Consider the following 22,034-nt stretch of genomic DNA (forward strand, 5'->3'; position numbering starts at 1 on the left):
CTCTAATCAGGGGGAAAGATAGGGAACAGGTGTGGGAAGACTAAATGATTGATTAGGGGAATAGGAACAGCTGGGAGCAGGAACGGAGCGATAGAGAGAAGAGAGAGAGGGAGGAAGAGAGAAAGAGGGGAACGAACCTAAAAAGACCAGCAGGGGGAAAACGAACAGAGGGAAAAGCAAAATGACAAGACAAAATAAGACAAAACATGACAGTACCCCCCCACTCACCGAGCGCCTCCTGGCGCTCTCGAGGAGGAACACTGGCGGCAACGGAGGAAATCATAGATCAAACGGTCCAGCACGTCCCGAGAAAGAACCCAACTCCTCTCCTCAGGACCGTAACGAAAAACGATAAAAAGGGAAACTAGGGTACTACTCTAAAAAAAAAAAAAATGAGACACGGGTAGAGAACTGAAAGCTTTAGAGCAAACAGGACCAAACAGGCCAGGAGAGTAACAACTAGGGACAGACTGAGACACAGCAAGGGCAGGAACAAGAACAGGAGAGATGCGATGGCAGGGAACAGACTGAGACCCAGCAAGACCAGGAGCAGAAGCAGAAAAAAAATTACCAGACTTCTGCGCGCAGTCCGAACACGCAGCCACGAAACGGCGCGTGTCACGCTCCTGAGTAGGCCACCAAAACCGCTGGCGAATAGAAGCAAGCGTACCCCGAACGCCGGGATGGACAGCTAACTTGGCAGAGTGAGCCCACTGAAGAACAGCCAGACGAGTAGAAACAGGAACGAAAAGAAGGTTACTAGGACAAGCGCGCGGACGCAGTGTGCGTGAGTGCTTGCTTAACCTGTCTTTCAATTCCCAGACTGTCAACCCGACAACACGCCCAACAGGAAGGATCCCCTCGGGATCGGTAGAAGCCACAGCAGAACTAAAGAGACGGGATAAAGCATGAGGCTTGGTGTTCTTAGTACCCGGGCAATAAGAAATAACGAACTCGAAACGAGCGAAAAACAACGCCCAACGAGCATGAGGCGCATTCAGTCGTTTGGCAGAACGGATGTACTCAAGGTTCCTTTGGTCAGTCCAAACGACAAAAGGAATGGTCGCCCCTCCAACCACTGTCGCCATTTGCCTAGGGCTAAACGGATGGCGAGCAGTTCGCGGTTAGCCACATCATAGTTACGTTCCGACGGTGACAGGCGATGAGAAAAATACGCACAAGGGTGGACCCCATCGTCAGTATCGGAGCGCTGGGACAGAATGGCTCCCACGCCCACCCCGACGCGTCAACCTCAACAATAAACTGTTTAGTGACGTCAGGTGCAACAAGGATAGGAGCGGATGCAAAACGCTTCTTAAAGAGATCAGAACAACAATCATACGACCGGTGAGGAGGAAGGGAGTTGGTTCTGGACCGACTGAAGACCGTGCGCAGACCATGATATTCCTCCGGCACTCCTGTCAAATCACCAGGTTCCTCCTGAGAAGAGGGGACAGAACAAACAGGAGAAATAGCAGACATTAAACACTTCACATGACAAGAAACGTTCCAGGAAAGGATAGAATTACTAGACCAATCAAAAGAAGGATTATGACACACTAGCCAGGGATGACCCAAAACAACAGGTGTAAAAGGTGAACAAAAAATCAAAAAGAAATGGTCTCACTATGGTTACCAGATACAGTGAGGGTTAAAGGTAGTGTTTCACATAATATACTGGGGAGAGGACTACCATCCAAGGCGAACATGACCGTGGGCTCCCTAACTGTCTGAGAGGAATGTCATGTTCCCGAGCCCAGGCTTCGTCCATAAAACAGCCCTCCGCCCCAGAGTCTATTAATGCACTGCAGGAAGCTGCCGATCCGGTCCAGCGTAGATGGACCGGTAAAGTAGTACAGGTACTTGACGGAGAGGACCGTCTAGTAGCGCTTATCAGACGCCCTCCGCTTACTGATGAGCTCTGGCCTTTAACTGGACATGAAATGACAAAATGACCAGCGGAACCGCAATAGAGACAGAGGCGGTTGGTGATTCTCCGTTCCCTCTCCTTAGTCGAGATGCGAATACCCCCAGCTGCATGGGCTCAACACCTGAGTCAGTGGGGAAAGATGGTAGTGTCGGGGAGAGGGGGGACACAGTTAACGCGAGCTCTCTTCTATGAGCTCGGTGACGAAGATCTACCCGTCGTTCAATGCGAATAGCGAGTTCAATCAAAGAATCCACGCTGGATGGAACCTCCCGAGAGAGAATCTCATCCTTAACCTTAGCGTGGAGTCCCTCCAGAAAACGAGCGAGCAACGCCTGCTCGTTCCAGTTAATGGAGGCAGCAAGAGTGCGAAACTCTATAGAGTAATCCGTTATGGATCGATTACCTTGACATAGGGAAGACAGGGACCAGGAAGCTTCTTTCCCAAAAACTGAACGATCAAAAACTCTTATCATCTCCTCTTTAAAGTTCAGATAATTGTTAGTACACTCAGCGCTTGCCTCCCAGATAGCTGTGCCCCACTGCCGAGCCCGACCAGTAAGGAGTGATATGACGTAGGCAATCCGAGCTCTCTCTCTTGAGTATGTGTTGGGTTGGAGAGAGAACACTATATCACACTGGGTGAGAAAGGAGCGGCACTCAGTGGGATGCCCAGAATAACATGGTGGGTTATTAACCCTAGGTTCCGGAGGCTCGGAAGACCCGGAAGTAGCTGGTGGCACGAGACGAAGACTCTGATACTGTCCTGAGAGGTCGGAGACCTGAGCGGCCAGGGTCTCAACGGCATGCCGAGCAGCAGACAATTCCTGCTCGTGTCTGCCGAGCATCGCTCCCTGGAACTCGAGAGTAGAGTAGAGAGAATCCATAGTCGCTGGGTCCATTCTTGGTCGGATCCTTCTGTTATGCAGGTGAATGAGGACCCAAAAGCGACTTGGCGAAAACAGAGTCTTTAATCCAGTAAAGTCAATTTACAATCATAAGGCATAATTCCACTCGTAATGACGAGAACAGACTGGAGACTCGATCAAGAACTGCAGGTTGCCTCGGGAAGGCACTTGAACGTAGCAGACTCAGACACCTGCTCACCACGCAGCATCTGAGGGAAACACGACACGACAGGGCGATACACAGACACAGCACGGTGAACAATAGACAAGGATCCGACAGGGCAGAAACGGAAAACAAGGGGAGAAATAGGGACTCTAATCAGGGGGAAAGATAGGGAACAGGTGTGGGAAGACTAAATGATTGATTAGGGGAATAGGAACAGCTGGGAGCAGGAACGGAGCGATAGAGAGAAGAGAGAGAGGGAGGAAGAGAGAAAGAGGGGAACGAACCTAAAAAGACCAGCAGGGGGAAAACGAACAGAGGGAAAAGCAAAATGACAAGACAAAATAAGACAAAACATGACACTACCTGGGTACATGTCACACATTGTAAGGGGGTGAGTCATACTGGCACTGTCGAGCGGTCACAGGGGAAGGAGAGGAACCGTGACCCATATGGAACGGGGGTCAAACTCCTTCTGAAGATTCCCTATACCTGACCTTTCCCCAGCTGTGAGCGTTCATAGAAGTGAAGTGATGGCTTGGCCTCTGGCTGTTGATATGTTCTCGGGGAGAGGGTGGGGCTTCACGTGTGCACTGACCGTCCTGAGCTGTTTTATTGTGGGGGCCATATTCCTGATTCACCATGATCCCCCGGAGAGTGCCAAAGAGGATAATTTGACTCATGTGCTAGATGAGGGAAATGGGATGTTACCAAAGATTCTCAAAAGGTCACCGAAACAAAACAGTAAGGATGTGAGGGTGGAATTGGGCAAGGATCTCTCGGTAGAATTTTGTGTAGATCAATTGGAGTCATTCACCCCTTGGCAGTCTAGAACCATGGGACTCTATGGGAAGTATTTGTGTAAATCACCAAATTGATCGTGGACAGGTCATAGCTCACACTGAAAGGGATGGCTACGTAAACCCATACACTCAATTTGGGACCAGGTGGAGTATAGTAAGGAAATGCATGTATGGTAAAGCTGTTCATGAAAGCAGGAATGCCAAATAAAATAAAATGGGCCAGTGTCGACATCTGGTGGTTGTGTGGGGGAATGAGTTTGTGCGGTATTGCCGACTGATTGGAATGGACTATGTGCTTTAGTACATTTAGGAAGGCCTTTTACACTCATACAACACCAAGACATGAAGTTAGCAAAACGAGAGAGAAGAGATGCTCCATCTGGGTCTTTTGACGACATATATTGATAACATTGGGGTGCCACGAGGTGTGCCGGATGAGTTCAAGGCAAGAAATCAGATACTAGCAGGATTAGAGTCAAGCATTTTTTAGAGTCAAGCAATGTAGACTGGATTAATTATATTTATTATAATCAACAGCGCTTTATCAATTATTCCAGAGATGCGATTAAAGGTTTGGCAGAACAGACTGAAGCAACCAGCCTGATGGCTTGGCAGAATAGAATTGCATTGGATATGTTATTGGCTGAAAAGGAAGGGGTATGTGTGAAAGTTATTGTTTCCAGGACTATAGAGAGATCAATGACACTACAGATGGGGCCGTTATGGGCCAATTCCATGTTCCGACCCGTGGCATATCTACAGAGGAAGTAGGGATCTGTCATTTGTGGGGAATTTATGTTTGATGAGGCTAGTGTTGAGATGAAGGGGAATTAGATTGTAATTTGTTTCCATGATTAAACTGTTTTTAATGAAGGTCGTGACGAAAATCCAGAAGGAAGAGTTATGATTCTGATGTAGGTTTAAAAACAGTTGGAGTTAAGGTTAGAATTGATTAATGAAATGTGACGAGTTGGATAAACATTTATAATTGATTTGTTGATTATTTGTCTATTCATATGATAATCTGATAAACCTATATAAAAAGGTTAGTTAAATTTGTTTATACTTATATTTTTATGATTAAATAAAACTAGATGTAGAATTGAATGTATAATATTTGATCAAAGGGAGGATTGATAGTGGAAAATATAGTTTAGATGATCAATTATGTATTTGTTAATGATTAGAAACCATTTATTCTAATACTATTATGTTATGATATGAAAAGTAAAGGTTATTGGTTAAGCTGTTACTGAAAATGTAAGCAGAACTAATTTGATTGTCTGTGCCTCTTGGGAAGGTCAAGGGGGAGAAAAAGCTTTTCAGACAAGATAAGAATGTTTGGGTTTTATTCCATTGTTGAGAGAAATCTGTATCTTTTAGACAGGTTGTAATGTCTGGTTTATGAGGGGAGTAGAAAGCATCTCCGGACCTAAACAAAAAAACAACGGGGCTATCGTGGGAAACTGATGATGTCATTTTGAGTTTATAACCTGTGGAAATCTGTGTATGGGTTAGTACTCTCTGGAATTAAAACGCTCTTTAACCTGGCTTTTAAGACTGGTCTCAATCTACTTCATGCATAATTAATGAACTTACAACTCATTAAATGAATTAGAAATGAGTGCTAATTGGTATTGGCAATTAAAACATTAAAGGAATTTAGAATTCCTCTATCTGTTATGCAGGTGAATGAGGACCCAAAAGCGACTTGGCGAAAACAGAGTCTTTAATCCAGTAAAGTAAATATTCAATACTCCTAGACAAATCGGAGCGGTAAATAAAGCATAAAGAACAATTCCACTCGTAATGACGAGAACAGACTGGAGACTCGATCATAAACTGCAGGTTGCCTCGGGAAGGCACTTGACCGTAGCAGACTCAGACACCTGCTCACCACGCAGCATCTGAGGGAAACACGACACGACAGGGCGATACAAAGACACAGCACGGTGAACAATATACAAGGATCCGACAGGACAGAAACGGAAAACAAGGGGAGAAATAGGGACTCTAATCAGGGGAAAAGATAGGGAACAGGTGTGGGAAGACTAAATGATTGATTAGGGAATAGGAACAGCTGGGAGCAGGAACGGAACGATAGAGAGAAGAGAGAGAGAGAGGGAGAGAGAAAAAGGGGAACGAACCTAAAAAGACCAGCAGGGGGAAAACGAACAGAAGGAAAAGCAAAATGACAAGACAATATAAGACAAAACATGACAGTACCCCCCCACTCACCGAGCGCCTCCTGGCGCACTCGAGGAGGAATCCTGGCGGCAACGGAGGAAATCATCAATCAGTGAATGGTCCAGCACGTCCCGAGACGGAACCCAACTCCTCTCCTCAGGACCGTAACCCTCCCAATCCACTAAGTATTGGTGACCCCGTCCCCGAGAACGCATGTCCATGATCCTACGTACCTTGTAAATAGGTGCGCTCTCGACAAGGACGGGAGGGGGGAGGGGAGACGAGGGGGTGCGAAAAGGGCTTGACACAGGAGACATGGAAGACAGGATGGACGGGAAGATGTCGCGGAAGAAGCGCAAGCGAAATTGGGCCTGGGAGACACGGAACGGACCAATGAACCGAGTCACATGGAAGGAAGGTTGCAGGAAAGCCACACTGGCCGCAACAATACCTTGGTAATCCTAGGCTGTCTGTGCCCTGTAACGGCAAAGTGCAGACCTCACCCTCCTCCAGGTGCGCTCACAACGTTGGACAAACGCTGAGCGGAGGGAACGCTGGACTCGGCAAGCTGGGATGAGAACAGAGGAGGCTGGTAACGACTACTCTGAAACAGCCCGGTAGCAGACGAAGGAAGCGAGTTGTGAGCGTATTCTGCCCAGGGGAGCTGTTCTGCCCAAGACGCAGGGTTTCTGAAAGAAAGGCTGCGTAGTATGCGACCAATCGTCTGATTGGCCCTCTCTGCTTGACCGTTAGACTGGGGATGAAACCCGGAAGAGAGACTGACGGACGCACCAATCAAACGACAGAACTCCCTCCAAAACTGTGACGTGAATTGCGGGCCTCTGTCTGAAACGGCGTCTAACGGGAGGCCATGAATTCTGAACACATTCTCGATGATGATTTGTGCCGTCTCCTTAGCGGAAGGAAGTTTAGCGAGGGGAATGAAATGTGCCGCCTTAGAGAACCTATCGACAACCGTAAGAATCACAGTCTTCCCCGCAGACAAAGGCAGACCGGTAATGAAGTCTAGGGCGATGTGAGACCATGGTCGAGAAGGAATGGGAAGCGGTCTGAGACGACCGGCAGGAGGAGAGTTACCTGACTTAGTCTGCGCGCAGTCCGAACAAGCAGCCACGAAACGGCGCGTGTCACGCTCCTGAGTCGGCCACCAAAAGCGCTGGCGAATAGAAGCAAGAGTGCCTCGAACGCCGGGATGACCAGCTAACTTGGCAGAGTGAGCCCACTGAAGAACAGCCAGACGAGTAGAAACAGGAACGAAAAGAAGGTTACTAGGACAAGCGCGCGGTGACGCAGTGTGCGTGAGTGCTTGCTTAACCTGTCTTTCAATTCCCCAGACTGTCAACCCGACAACACGCCCATAAGGAAGAATCCCCTCGGGATCAGTAGAAGCCACAGAAGAACTAAAAAGACGGGATAAGGCATCAGGCTTGGTGTTCTTGCTACCCGGACGGTAAGAAATCACAAACTCGAAACGAGCGAAAAACAACGCCCAACGAGCTTGACGAGCATTAAGTCATTTGGCAGAACGGATGTACTCAAGGTTCTTATGGTCTGTCCAAACGACAAAAGGAACGGTCGCCCCCTCCAACCACTGTCGCCATTCGCCTAGGGCTAAGCGGATGGCGAGCAGTTCGGTTACCCACATCATAGTTGCGTTCAGATGGCGACAGGCGATGAGAAAAATAAGCGCAAGGATGAACCTTATCGTCAGACTGGAAGCACTGGGATAGAATGGCTCCCACGCCTACCTCTGAAGCGTCAACCTCGACAATGAATTGTCTAGTGACGTTAGGAGTAACGAGGATAGGAGCGGACGTAAAACGTTCTTTTAGAAGATCAAAAGCTCCCTGGGCGGAACCGGACCACTTAAAACACGTCTTGACAGAAGTAAGAGCTGTGAGAGGGGCAGCAACTTGACCGAAATTACGAATGAAACGCCGATAGAAATTAGCGAAACCTAGAAAGCGCTGCAACTCGACACGTGACCTTGGAACGGGCCACTCACTGACAGCTTGGACCTTAGCGGAATCCATCTGAATGCCTTCAGCGGAAATAACGGAACCGAGAAAAGTAACGGAGGAGACATGAAAAGAGCACTTCTCAGCCTTCACGTAGAGACAATTCTCTAAAAGGCGCTGGAGAACACGTCGAACGTGCTGAACATGAATCTCGAGTGACGGTGAAAAAATCAGGATATCGTCAAGGTAGACAAAAACAAAGATGTTCAGCATGTCTCTCAGAACATCATTAACTAATGCCTGAAAAACAGCTGGCGCATTGGCGAGACCAAACGGCAGAACCCGGTACTCAAAATGCCCTAACGGAGTGTTAAACGCCGTTTTCCACTCGTCCCCCTCTCTGATGCGCACGAGATGGTAAGCGTTACGAAGGTCCAACTTAGTAAAGCACCTGGCTCCCTGCAGAATCTCGAAGGCTGATGACATAAGGGGAAGCGGATAACGATTCTTAACCGTTATGTCATTCAGCCCTCGATAATCCACGCAGGGGCGCAGAGTACCGTCCTTTTTCTTAACAAAAAAAAACCCCGCCCCGGCCGGAGAGGAAGAAGGCACTATGGTACCGGCGTCAAGAGACACAGACAAATAATCCTCGAGAGCCTTACGTTCGGGAGCCGACAGAGAGTATAGTCTACCCCGAGGAGGAGTGGTCCCCGGAAGGAGATCAATACTACAATCATACGACAGGTGAGGAGGAAGGGAGTTGGCTCGGGACCGACTGAAGACCGTGCGCAGATCATGATATTCCTCCGGCACTCCTGTCAAATCGCCAGGTTCCTCCTGAGAAGTGGGGACAGAAGAAACGGGAGGGATGGCAGACATTAAACACTTCACATGACAAGAAACTTTCCAGGATAGGATAGAATTACTAGACCAATTAATAGAAGGATTATGACATACTAGCCAGGGATGACCCAAAACAACAGGTGTAAAAGGTGAACGAAAAATCAAAAAAGAAATAGTCTCACTGTGGTTACCAGATACTGTGAGGGTTAAAGGTAGTGTCTCAAATCTGATACTGGGAAGATGACTACCATCTAAGGCGAACATGGGCGTAGGCTTGTCTAACTGTCTGAAAGGAATGTCATGTTTCAGAGCCCATGCTTCGTCCATGAAACAACCCTCAGCCCCAGAGTCTATCAAGGCACTGCATGTAGCACCCGAACCGGTCCAGCGTAGATGGACCGACATAGTAGTACAGGATCTAGATGGAGAGACCTGAGTAGTAGCGCTCACCAGTAGCCCTCCGCTTACTGATGAGCTCTTGCTTTTACTGGACATGAATTGACAAAATGTCCAGCAAGTCCGCAATAGAGGCACAGGCGGTTGGTGATCCTCCGTTCCCTCTCCTTAGTCGAGATGTGAATACCTCCCAGCTGCATGGGCTCAGTCTCTGAGCCAGAGGAGGGAGATGGTTGCGATGCGGAGCAGGGAAACACCGTTGACGCGAGCTCTCTTCCACGAGCTTGGTGACGAAGATCTACCCGTCGTTCTATGCGGATGGCGAGAGCAATCAAAGAGTCCACACTGGAAGGAACCTCCCGGGAGAGAATCTCATCTTTAACCACTGCGTGGAGTCCCTCCAGAAAACGAGCGAGCAGCGCCGGCTCGTTCCAGTCACTAGAGGCAGCAAGAGTGCGAAACTCTATAGAGTAATCCGTTATGGATCGATCACCTTGGCATAGGGAAGCCAGGGCCCTAGAAGCCTCCCTACCAAAAACTGAACGGTCAAAAACCCGAATCATCTCCTCTTTAAAGTTCTGGTAACTGTTAGAACAATCAGCCCTTGCCTCCCAGATAGCTGTGCCCCACTCTCGAGCCCGGCCAGTAAGGAGTGAAATGACGTAAGCAACCCGAGCTCTCTCTCTAGAGTATGTGTTGGGTTGGAGAGAGAACACAATATCACACTGGGTGAGAAAGGAGCGGCACTCCGTGGGCTGCCCGGAGTAGCAAGGTGGGTTATTAACCCTAGGTTCCGGAGGCTCGGCAGACCAGGAAGTAACAGGTGGCACGAGACGAAGACTCTGGAACTGTCCAGAGAGGTCGGAAACCTGAGCGGCCAGGTTCTCCACGGCATGACGAGCAGCAGACAATTCCTGCTCGTGTCTGCCGAGCATGGCTCCTTGGATCTCGACGGCAGTGTTACGAGCGTCTGTAGTCGCTGGGTCCATTCTTTGGTCGGATCCTTCTGTTATGCAGGTGAATGAGGACCCAAAAGCGACTTGGCGAAAACAGAGTCTTTAATCCAGTAAAGTAAATATTCAATACTCCTAGACAAATCGGAGCGGTAAATAAAGCATAAAGAACAATTCCACTCGTAATGACGAGAACAGACTGGAGACTCGATCATAAACTGCAGGTTGCCTCGGGAATGCACTTGACCGTAGCAGACTCAGACACCTGCTCACCACGCAGCATCTGAGGGAAACACGACACGACAGGGCGATACAAAGACACAGCACGGTGAACAATATACAAGGATCCGACAGGACAGAAACGGAAAACAAGGGGAGAAATAGGGACTCTAATCAGGGGAAAAGATAGGGAACAGGTGTGGGAAGACTAAATGATTGATTAGGGGAATAGGAACAGCTGGGAGCAGGAACGGAACGATAGAGAGAAGAGAGAGAGAGAGGGAGAGAGAAAAAAGGGGAACGAACCTAAAAAGACCAGCAGGGGAAAACGAACAGAAGGAAAAGCAAAATGACAAGACAATATAAGACAAAACATGACAGTACCCCCCCACTCACCGAGCGCCTCCTGGCGCACTCGAGGAGGAATCCTGGCGGCAACGGAGGAAATCATCAATCAGTGAACGGTCCAGCACGTCCCGAGACTTAACCCAACTCCTCTCCTCAGGACCGTAACCCTCCCAATCCACTAAGTATTGGTGACCCCGTCCCCGAGAACGCATGTCCATGATCCTACGTACCTTGTAAATAGGTGCGCTCTCGACAAGGACGGGAGGGGGGGAGGGAAGACGAACGGGGGTGCGAAGAAAGGGCTTGACACAGGAGACATGGAAGACAGGATGGACGCGACGAAGATGTCGCGGAAGAAGCAGTCGCACAGCGACAGGATTGACGACCTGGGAGACATGGAACGGACCAATGAACCGCGGAGTCAACTTACGAGAAGCTGTCGTAAGAGGAAGGTTGCGAGTGGAAAGCCACACTCTCTGGCCGCAACAATACCTTGGACTCTTAATCCTACGTTTATTGGCGGCTCTCACAGTCTGTGCCCTGTAACGGCAAAGTGCAGACCTCACCCTCCTCCAGGTGCGCTCACAACGTTGGACAAACGCTTGAGCGGAGGGAACGCTGGACTCGGCAAGCTGGGATGAGAACAGAGGAGGCTGGTAACCCAGACTACTCTGAAACGGAGATAACCCGGTAGCAGACGAAGGAAGCGAGTTGTGAGCGTATTCTGCCCAGGGAGCTGTTCTGCCCAAGACGCAGGGTTTCTGAAAGAAAGGCTGCGTAGTATGCGACCAATCGTCTGATTGGCCCTCTCTGCTTGACCGTTAGACTGGGGATGAAACCCGGAAGAGAGACTGACGGACGCACCAATCAAACGACAGAACTCCCTCCAAAACTGTGACGTGAATTGCGGGCCTCTGTCTGAAACGGCGTCTAACGGGAGGCCATGAATTCTGAACACATTCTCGATGATGATTTGTGCCGTCTCCTTAGCGGAAGGAAGTTTAGCGAGGGGAATGAAATGTGCCGCCTTAGAGAACCTATCGACAACCGTAAGAATCACAGTCTTCCCCGCAGACAAAGGCAGACCGGTAATGAAGTCTAGGGCGATGTGAGACCATGGTCGAGAAGGAATGGGAAGCGGTCTGAGACGACCGGCAGGAGGAGAGTTACCTGACTTAGTCTGCGCGCAGTCCGAACAAGCAGCCACGAAACGGCGCGTGTCACGCTCCTGAGTCGGCCACCAAAAGCGCTGGCGAATAGAAGCAAGAGTGCCTCGAACGCCGGGATGACCAGCTAACTTGGCAGAGTGAGCCCACTGAAGAACAGCCAGACGAGTAGAAACAGGAACGAAAAGAAGGTTACTAGGACAAGCGCGCGGTGACGCAGTGTGCGTGAGTGCTTGCTTAACCTGTCTTTCAATTCCCCAGACTGTCAACCCGACAACACGCCCATAAGGAAGAATCCCCTCGGGATCAGTAGAAGCCACAGAAGAACTAAAAAGACGGGATAAGGCATCAGGCTTGGTGTTCTTGCTACCCGGACGGTAAGAAATCACAAACTCGAAACGAGCGAAAAACAACGCCCAACGAGCTTGACGAGCATTAAGTCGTTTGGCAGAACGGATGTACTCAAGGTTCTTATGGTCTGTCCAAACGACAAAAGGAACGGTCGCCCCCTCCAACCACTGTCGCCATTCGCCTAGGGCTAAGCGGATGGCGAGCAGTTCGGAGTTACCCACATCATAGTTGCGTTCAGATGGCGACAGGCGATGAGAAAAATAAGCGCAAGGATGAACCTTATCGTCAGACTGGAAGCGCTGGGATAGAATGGCTCCCACGCCTACCTCTGAAGCGTCAACCTCGACAATGAATTGTCTAGTGACGTCAGGAGTAACGAGGATAGGAGCGGACGTAAAACGTTCTTTTAGAAGATCAAAAGCTCCCTGGGCGGAACCGGACCACTTAAAACACGTCTTGACAGAAGTAAGAGCTGTGAGAGGGGCAGCAACTTGACCGAAATTACGAATGAAACGCCGATAGAAATTAGCGAAACCTAGAAAGCGCTGCAACTCGACACGTGACCTTGGAACGGGCCACTCACTGACAGCTTGGACCTTAGCGGAATCCATCTGAATGCCTTCAGCGGAAATAACGGAACCGAGAAAAGTAACGGAGGAGACATGAAAAGAGCACTTCTCAGCCTTCACGTAGAGACAATTCTCTAAAAGGCGCTGGAGAACACGTCGAACGTGCTGAACATGAATCTCGAGTGACGGTGAAAAAATCAGGATATCGTCAAGGTAGACAAAAACAAAGATGTTCAGCATGTCTCTCAGAACATCATTAACTAATGCCTGAAAAACAGCTGGCGCATTGGCGAGACCAAACGGCAGAACCCGGTACTCAAAATGCCCTAACGGAGTGTTAAACGCCGTTTTCCACTCGTCCCCCTCTCTGATGCGCACGAGATGGTAAGCGTTACGAAGGTCCAACTTAGTAAAGCACCTGGCTCCCTGCAGAATCTCGAAGGCTGATGACATAAGGGGAAGCGGATAACGATTCTTAACCGTTATGTCATTCAGCCCTCGATAATCCACGCAGGGGCGCAGAGTACCGTCCTTTTTCTTAACAAAAAAAAACCCCGCCCCGGCCGGAGAGGAAGAAGGCACTATGGTACCGGCGTCAAGAGACACAGACAAATAATCCTCAAGAGCCTTACGTTCGGGAGCCGACAGAGAGTATAGTCTACCCCGAGGAGGAGTGGTCCCCGGAAGGAGATCAATACTACAATCATACGACCGGTGAGGAGGAAGGGAGTTGGCTCGGGACCGACTGAAGACCGTGCGCAGATCATGATATTCCTCCGGCACTCCTGTCAAATCGCCAGGTTCTGTCATGTTTGTCATTTATTATCATGTCTCGTCCCTGTGCTCCCCATTCTATTCGTTTCCCTCTGCTGGTCTTATTAGGTTCTTTCCCTCTTTCTATCCCTCTCTCTCCCCCTCCCTCTCTCACTCTCTCGCTTTCTCTTCTCTCTATCGTTCCGTTCCTGCTCCCAGCTGTTCCTATTCCCCTAATCATCATTTAGTCTTCCCACACCTGTTCCCGATCCTTTCCCCTGATTGGAGTCCCTATTTATTCCTTTGTGTTCCGTTCCTGTCCCGTCGGTTCCTTGTTTAGTATTCACCATGCTGTGATTGTGTTTCGCCCTGTCCTGTCGTGTTTTTTGCCTTCATCAGATGCTGCGTGTGAGCAGGTGTCTCTGTCTACTACGGCCTGCGCCTACCCGAAGCGACCTGCAGTCTGTGGCCGCTTCTCTTGTTATTCCCCTCTACAGACTAGAGGATTTCTGTTATTCCCTGTTTGGACTTGAATAAACTCTGTTTCTGTTAAGTCGCTTTTGGGTCCTCTATCACCTGCATGACAGAAGGAACCGACCAAGGAATGGACCCAGCGACTTCAGACGCTCGTTACACTGCCGTCGAGATCCAAGGAGCCATGCTCGGCAGACACGAGCAGGAATTGTCTGCTGCTCGCCATGCCGTGGAGAACCTGGCCGCTCAGGTTTCCGACCTCTCTGGACAGTTCCAGAGTCTACGTCTCGTGCCACCTGTTACTTCCTGGCCTGCCGAGCCTCCAGAACCTAGGGTTAATAACCCACCTTGCTACTCCGGGCAGCCCACTGAGTGCCGCTCCTTTCTCACGCAGTGTGAGATTGTGTTCTCTCTCCAACCCAACACATACTCTAGAGAGAGAGCTCGGGTTGCTTACGTCATTTCACTCCTTACTGGCCGGGCTCGAGAATGGGGCACAGCTATCTGGGAGGCAAGGGCTGATTGCTCTAACAAGTTCCAGAACTTTAAAGAGGAGATGATTCGGGTTTTTGACCGTTCAGTTTTTGTAGGGAGGCTTCTAGGGCCCTGGCTTCCTTATGCCAAGGTGAACGGTCCATAACGGATTATTCTATTGAGTTTCGCACTCTTGCTGCCTCTAGTGAGTGGAACGAGCCGGCGCTGCTCGCTCGTTTTCTGGAGGGACTCCACGCAGTGGTTAAGGATGAGATTCTCTCCCGGGAGGTTCCTTCAGATGTGGACTCTTTGATTGCTCTCGCCATCCGCATAGAACGACGGGTAGTTCTTCGTCACCGGGCTCGTAGAAGAGAGCTCGCATCAACGGTGTTTCCCTGCTCCGCATCGCAACCATCTCCCTCCTCTGGCTTTGAGACTGAGCCCATGCAGCTGGGAGGGATTCGCATCTCGACTAAGGAGAGGGAACGGAGGATCACCAACCGCCTGTGTCTCTATTGCGGAGTTGCTGGACATTTTGTTAATTCATGTCCAGTAAGAGGCCAGAGCCCATCAGTAAGCGGAGGGCTACTGGTGAGCGCTACTACTCAGTTCTCTTCATCTAGATCTTGTACTACTATGTCGGTCCATCTACGCTGGACCGGTTCGGGTGCTACATGCAGTGCCTTGATTGACTCTGGGGCTGAGGGTTGTTTCATGGACGAAGCATGGGTTCGGAAACATAACATTCCTTTCAGACCGTTAGACAAGCCTACGCCCATGTTTGCCTTAGATGGTAGTCATCTTCCCAGTATCAAATTTGAGACACTACCTTTAACTCTCACAGTATCTGGTAACCACAGTGAGACTATTTCTTTTTTGATTTTCCGTTCACCGTTTACACCTGTTGTTTTGGGTCATCCCTGGCTAGTATGTCATAATCCTTCTATTAATTGGTCTAGTAATTCTATCCTATCCTGGAACGTTTCTTGTCATGTGAAGTGTTTAATGTCTGCCATTCCTCCCGTTTCTTCTCTCCCTACTTCTCAGGAGGAACCTGGCGATTTGACAGGAGTGCCGGAGGAATATCATGATCTGCGCACGGTCTTCAGTCGGTCCCGAGCCAACTCCCTTCCTCCTCACCGGTCGTATGATTGTAGTATTGATCTCCTTCCAGGGACCACTCCTCCTCGAGGTAGACTATACTCTCTGTCGGCTCCCGAACGTAAGGCTCTCGAGGATTATTTGTCTGTGTCTCTTGACGCCGGTACCATAGTGCCTTCTTCTTCTCCGGCCGGGGCGGGGTTCTTTTTGTTAAGAAGAAGGACGGTACTCTGCGCCCCTGCGTGGATTATCGAGGGCTGAATGACATAACGGTTAAGAATCGTTATCCGCTTCCCCTTATGTCATCAGCCTTCGAGATTCTGCAGGGAGCCAGGTGCTTTACTAAGTTGGACCTTCGTAACGCTTACCATCTCGTGCGCATCAGAGAGGGGGACGAGTGGAAAACGGCGTTTAACACTCCGTTAGGGCATTTTGAGTACCGGGTTCTGCCGTTCGGTCTCGCCAATGCGCCAGCTGTTTTTCAGGCATTAGTTAATGATGTTCTGAGAGACATGCTGAACATCTTTGTTTTTGTCTATCTTGACGATATCCTGATTTTTTCTCCGTCACTCGAGATTCATGTTCAGCACGTTCGACGTGTCCTACAGCGCCTTTTAGAGAATTGTCTCTACGTAAAGGCTGAGAAGTGCTCTTTTCATGTCTCCTCCGTTACTTTTCTCGGTTCCGTTATTTCCGCTGAAGGCATTCAGATGGATTCCGCTAAGGTCCAAGCTGTCAGTGATTGGCCCGTTCCAAGGTCACGTGTCGAGTTGCAGCGCTTTTTAGGTTTCGCTAATTTCTATCGGCGTTTCATTCGTAATTTCGGTCAAGTTGCTGCCCCTCTCACAGCTCTTACTTCTGTCAAGACGTGTTTTAAGTGGTCCGGTTCCGCCCAGGGAGCTTTTGATCTTCTAAAAGAACGTTTTACGTCCGCTCCTATCCTCGTTACTCCTGACGTCACTAGACAATTCATTGTCGAGGTTGACGCTTCAGAGGTAGGCGTGGGAGCCATTCTATCCCAGCGCTTCCAGTCTGACGATAAGGTTCATCCTTGCGCTTATTTTTCTCATCGCCTGTCGCCATCTGAGCGCAACTATGATGTGGGTAACCGTGAACTGCTCGCCATCCGCTTAGCCCTAGGCGAATGGCGACAGTGGTTGGAGGGGGCGACCGTTCCTTTTGTCGTTTGGACAGACCATAAGAACCTTGAGTACATCCGTTCTGCCAAACGACTTAATGTCCGTCAAGCTCGTTGGGAGTTGTTTTTCGCTCGTTTCGAGTTTGTGATTTCTTACCGTCCGGGTAGCAAGAACACCAAGCCTGATGCCTTATCCCGTCTGTTTAGTTCTTCTGTGGCTTCTACTGATCCCGAGGGATTCTTCCTTATGGGCGTGTTGTCGGGTTAACAGTCTGGGGAATTGAAAGACAGGTTAAGCAAGCACTCACGCACACTGCGTCGCCGCGCGCTTGTCCTAGTAACCTCCTTTTCGTTCCTGTTTCCACTCGTCTGGCTGTTCTTCAGTGGGCTCACTCTGCCAAGTTAGCTGGTCATCCCGGTGTTCGAGGCACTCTTGCGTCTATTCGCCAGCGCTTTTGGTGGCCGACTCAGGAGCGTGACACGCGCCGTTTCGTGGCTGCTTGTTCGGACTGCGCGCAGACTAAGTCGGGTAACTCTCCTCCTGCCGGTCGTCTCAGACCGCTCCCCATTCCTTCTCGACCATGGTCTCACATCGCCTTAGACTTCATTACCGGTCTGCCTTTGTCTGCGGGGAAGACTGTGAGAGCCGCCAATAAACGCAGGATTAAGAGTCCAAGGTATTGTTGCGGCCAGAGAGTGTGGCTTTCCACTCGCAACCTTCCTCTTACGACAGCTTCTCGTAAGTTGACTCCGCGGTTCATTGGTCCGTTCCGTGTCTCCCAGGTCGTCAATCCTGTCGCTGTGCGACTGCTTCTTCCGCGACATCTTCGTCGCGTCCATCCTGTCTTCCATGTCTCCTGTGTTAAGCCCTTTCTTCGCACCCCCGTTCGTCTTCCCTCCCCCCTCCCGTCCTTGTCGAGAGCGCACCTATTTACAAGGTACATAAGATCATGGACATGCGTTCTCGGGGACGGGGTCACCAATACTTAGTGGATTGGGAGGGTTACGGTCCTGAGGAGAGGAGTTGGGTTCCGTCTCGGGACGTGCTGGACCGTTCACTCATCGATGATTTCCTCCGTTGCCGCCAGGATTCCTCCTCGAGTGCGCCAGGAGGCGCTCGGTGAGTGGGGGTACTGTCATGTTTGTCATTTATTATCATGTCTCGTCCCTGTGCTCCCCATTCTATTCGTTTCCCTCTGCTGGTCTTATTAGGTTCTTTCCCTCTTTCTATCCCTCTCTCTCCCCCTCCCTCTCTCACTCTCTCGCTCTCTCTTCTCTCTATCGTTCCGTTCCTGCTCCCAGCTGTTCCTATTCCCCTAATCATCATTTAGTCTTCCCACACCTGTTCCCGATCCTTTCCCCTGATTGGAGTCCCTATTTATTCCTTTGTGTTCCGTTCCTGTCCCGTCGGTTCCTTGTTTAGTATTCACCATGCTGTGATTGTGTTTCGCCCTGTCCTGTCGTGTTTTTTGCCTTCATCAGATGCTGCGTGTGAGCAGGTGTCTCTGTCTACTACGGCCTGCGCCTACCCGAAGCGACCTGCAGTCTGTGGCCGCTTCTCTTGTTATTCCCCTCTACAGACTAGAGGATTTCTGTTATTCCCTGTTTGGACTTGAATAAACTCTGTTTCTGTTAAGTCGCTTTTGGGTCCTCTATCACCTGCATGACAGGTTCCTCCTGAGAAGTGGGGACAGAAGAAACGGGAGGGATGGCAGACATTAAACACTTCACATGACAAGAAACTTTCCAGGATAGGATAGAATTACTAGACCAATTAATAGAAGGATTATGACATACTAGCCAGGGATGACCCAAAACAACAGGTGTAAAAGGTGAACGAAAAATCAAAAAAGAAATAGTCTCACTGTGGTTACCAGATACTGTGAGGGTTAAAGGTAGTGTCTCAAATCTGATACTGGGAAGATGACTACCATCTAAGGCGAACATGGGCGTAGGCTTGTCTAACTGTCTGAAAGGAATGTCATGTTTCCGAGCCCATGCTTCGTCCATGAAACAACCCTCAGCCCCAGAGTCTATCAAGGCACTGCATGTAGCACCCGAACCGGTCCAGCGTAGATGGACCGACATAGTAGTACAGGATCTAGATGGAGAGACCTGAGTAGTAGCGCTCACCAGTAGCCCTCCGCTTACTGATGAGCTCTGGCTTTTACTGGACATGAATTGACAAAATGTCCAGCAAGTCCGCAATAGAGGCACAGGCGGTTGGTGATCCTCCGTTCCCTCTCCTTAGTCGAGATGCGAATACCTCCCAGCTGCATGGGCTCAGTCTCTGAGCCAGAGGAGGGAGATGGTTGCGATGCGGAGCAGGGAAACACCGTTGACGCGAGCTCTCTTCCACGAGCTTGGTGACGAAGATCTACCCGTCGTTCTATGCGGATGGCGATGTTATGCAGGTGAATGAGGACCCAAAAGCGACTTGGCGAAAACAGAGTCTTTAATCCAGTAAAGTAAAAATACAATCAAATAAAACAATTTCCACTCGTAATGACGAGAACCGACTGGAGACTTGATCAAGAACTGCAGGTTGCCTCGGGAAGGCACTTGAACGTAGCAGACTCAGACACCTGCTCACCACGCAGCATCTGAGGGAAACACGACACGACAGGGCAATACATAGACACAGCACGGTGAACAATAGGCAAGGATCCGACAGGACAGGAACGGAAAACAAGGGAAGAAATAGGGACTCTAATCAGGGGAAAAGATAAGGAACAGGTGTGGGAAGACTAAATGATGATTAGGGGAATAGGAACAGCTGGGAGCAGGAACGGAACGATAGAGAGAGGAGAGAGAGGAAGGGAGAGAGAAAAAGGGGAACGAACCTAAAAAGACCAGCAGGGGAAAACGAACAGAAGGAAAAGCAAAATGACAAGATGATATAAGACAAAACATGACAGTACCCCCCACTCACCGAGCGCCTCCTGGCGCTCTCGAGGAGGAACACTGGCGGCAACGGAGGAAATCATAGATCAAACGGTCCAGCACGTCCCGAGAAAGAACCCAACTCCTCTCCTCAGGACCGTAACGAAAAACGATAAAAAGGGAAACTAGGGTACTACTCTAAAAAAAAAAAAAAATGAGAACTAGGGACAGACTGAGACACAGCAAGGGCAGGAACAAGAACAGGAGAGATGCGATGGCAGGGAACAGACTGAGACCCAGCAAGACCAGGAGCAGAAGCAGAAAAAAATTACCAGACTTCTGCGCGCAGTCTGAACACGCAGCCACGAAACGGCGCGTGTCACGCTCCTGAGTAGGCCACCAAAACCGCTGGCGAATAGAAGCAAGCGTACCCCGAACGCCGGGATGGCCAGCTAACTTGGCAGAGTGAGCCCACTGAAGAACAGCCAGACGAGTAGAAACAGGAACGAAAAGAAGGTTACTAGGACAAGCGCGCGGCGACGCAGTGTGCGTGAGTGCTTGCTTAACCTGTCTCTCAATTCCCCAGACAGTCAACCCGACAACACGCGCAACAGGAAGGATCCCCTCGGGATCGGTAGAAGCCACAGAAGAACTAAAGAGACGGGATAAAGCATGAGGCTTGGTGTTCTTAGTACCCGGGCAATAAGAAATAACGAACTCGAAACGAGCGAAAAACAACGCCCAACGAGCATGACGCGCATTCAGTCGTTTGGCATAACGGATGTACTCAAGGTTCCTTTGGTCAGTCCAAACGACAAAAGGAACGGTCGCCCCCTCCAACCACTGTCGCCACTTGCCTAGGGCTAAACGGATGGCGAGCAGTTCGCGGTTAGCCACATCATAGTTACGTTCCGACGGTGACAGGCGATGAGAAAAATACGCACAAGGGTGGACCCCATCGTCAGTATCGGAGCGCTGGGACAGAATGGCTCCCACGCCCACCCCTGACGCGTCAACCTCAACAATAAACTGTTTAGTGACGTCAGGTGCAACAAGGATAGGAGCGGATGCAAAACGCTTCTTAAAGAGATCAGAACAACAATCATACGACCGGTGAGGAGGAAGGGAGTTGGTTCTGGACCGACTGAAGACCGTGCGCAGACCATGATATTCCTCCGGCACTCCTGTCAAATCACCAGGTTCCTCCTGAGAAGAGGGGACAGAACAAACAGGAGAAATAGCAGACATTAAACACTTCACATGACAAGAAACGTTCCAGGAAAGGATAGAATTACTAGACCAATCAAAAGAAGGATTATGACACACTAGCCAGGGATGACCCAAAACAACAGGTGTAAAAGGTGAACAAAAAATCAAAAAAGAAATGGTCTCACTATGGTTACCAGATACAGTGAGGGTTAAAGGTAGTGTTTCACATAATATACTGGGGAGAGGACTACCATCCAAGGCAAACATGACCGTGGGCTCCCTAACTGTCTGAGAGGAATGTCATGTTCCCGCGCCCAGGCTTCGTCCATAAAACAGCCCTCTGCCCCAGAGTCTATTAATGCACTGCAGGAAGCTGCCGATCCGGTCCAGCGTAGATGGACCGGTAAAGTAGTACATGTACTTGACGGAGAGGACCGTCTAGTAGCGCTTATCAGTCGCCCTCCGCTTACTGATGAGCTCTGGCCTTTAACTGGACATGAAATGACAAAATGACCAGCGGAACCGCAATAGAGACAGAGGCGGTTGGTGATTCTCCGTTCCCTCTCCTTAGTCGAGATGCGAATACCCCCCAGCTGCATGGGCTCAACACCTGAGTCAGTGGGGAAAGACGGTAGTGTCGGAGAGAGGGGAGACACAGTAAACGCGAGCTCTCTTCTATGAGCTCGGTGACGAAGATCTACCCGTCGTTCAATGCGAATAGCGAGTTCAATCAAAGAATCCACGCTGGATGGAACCTCCCGAGAGAGAATCTCATCCTTAACCTTAGCGTGGAGTCCCTCCAGAAAACGAGCGAGCAACGCCTGCTCGTTCCAGTTACTGGAGGCAGCAAGAGTGCGAAACTCTATAGAGTAATCCGTTATGGATCGATTACCTTGACATAGGGAAGACAGGGACCAGGAAGCTTCTTTCCCAAAAACTGAGCGATCAAAAACCCTTATCATCTCCTCTTTAAAGTTCAGATAATTGTTAGTACACTCAGCGCTTGCCTCCCAGATAGCTGTGCCCCACTGCCGATCCCGACCAGTAAGGAGTGATATGACGTAGGCAATCCGAGCTCTCTCTCTTGAGTATGTGTTGGGTTGGAGAGAGAACACGATATCACACTGGGTGAGAAAGGAGCGGCACTCAGTGGGCTGCCCAGAATAACATGGTGGGTTATTAACCCT

The sequence above is a fragment of the Oncorhynchus gorbuscha genome, linkage group LG25, assembly GCF_021184085.1.
Source record: "Oncorhynchus gorbuscha isolate QuinsamMale2020 ecotype Even-year linkage group LG25, OgorEven_v1.0, whole genome shotgun sequence".
In the NCBI taxonomy this organism is placed as follows: Eukaryota; Metazoa; Chordata; class Actinopteri; order Salmoniformes; family Salmonidae; genus Oncorhynchus; species Oncorhynchus gorbuscha.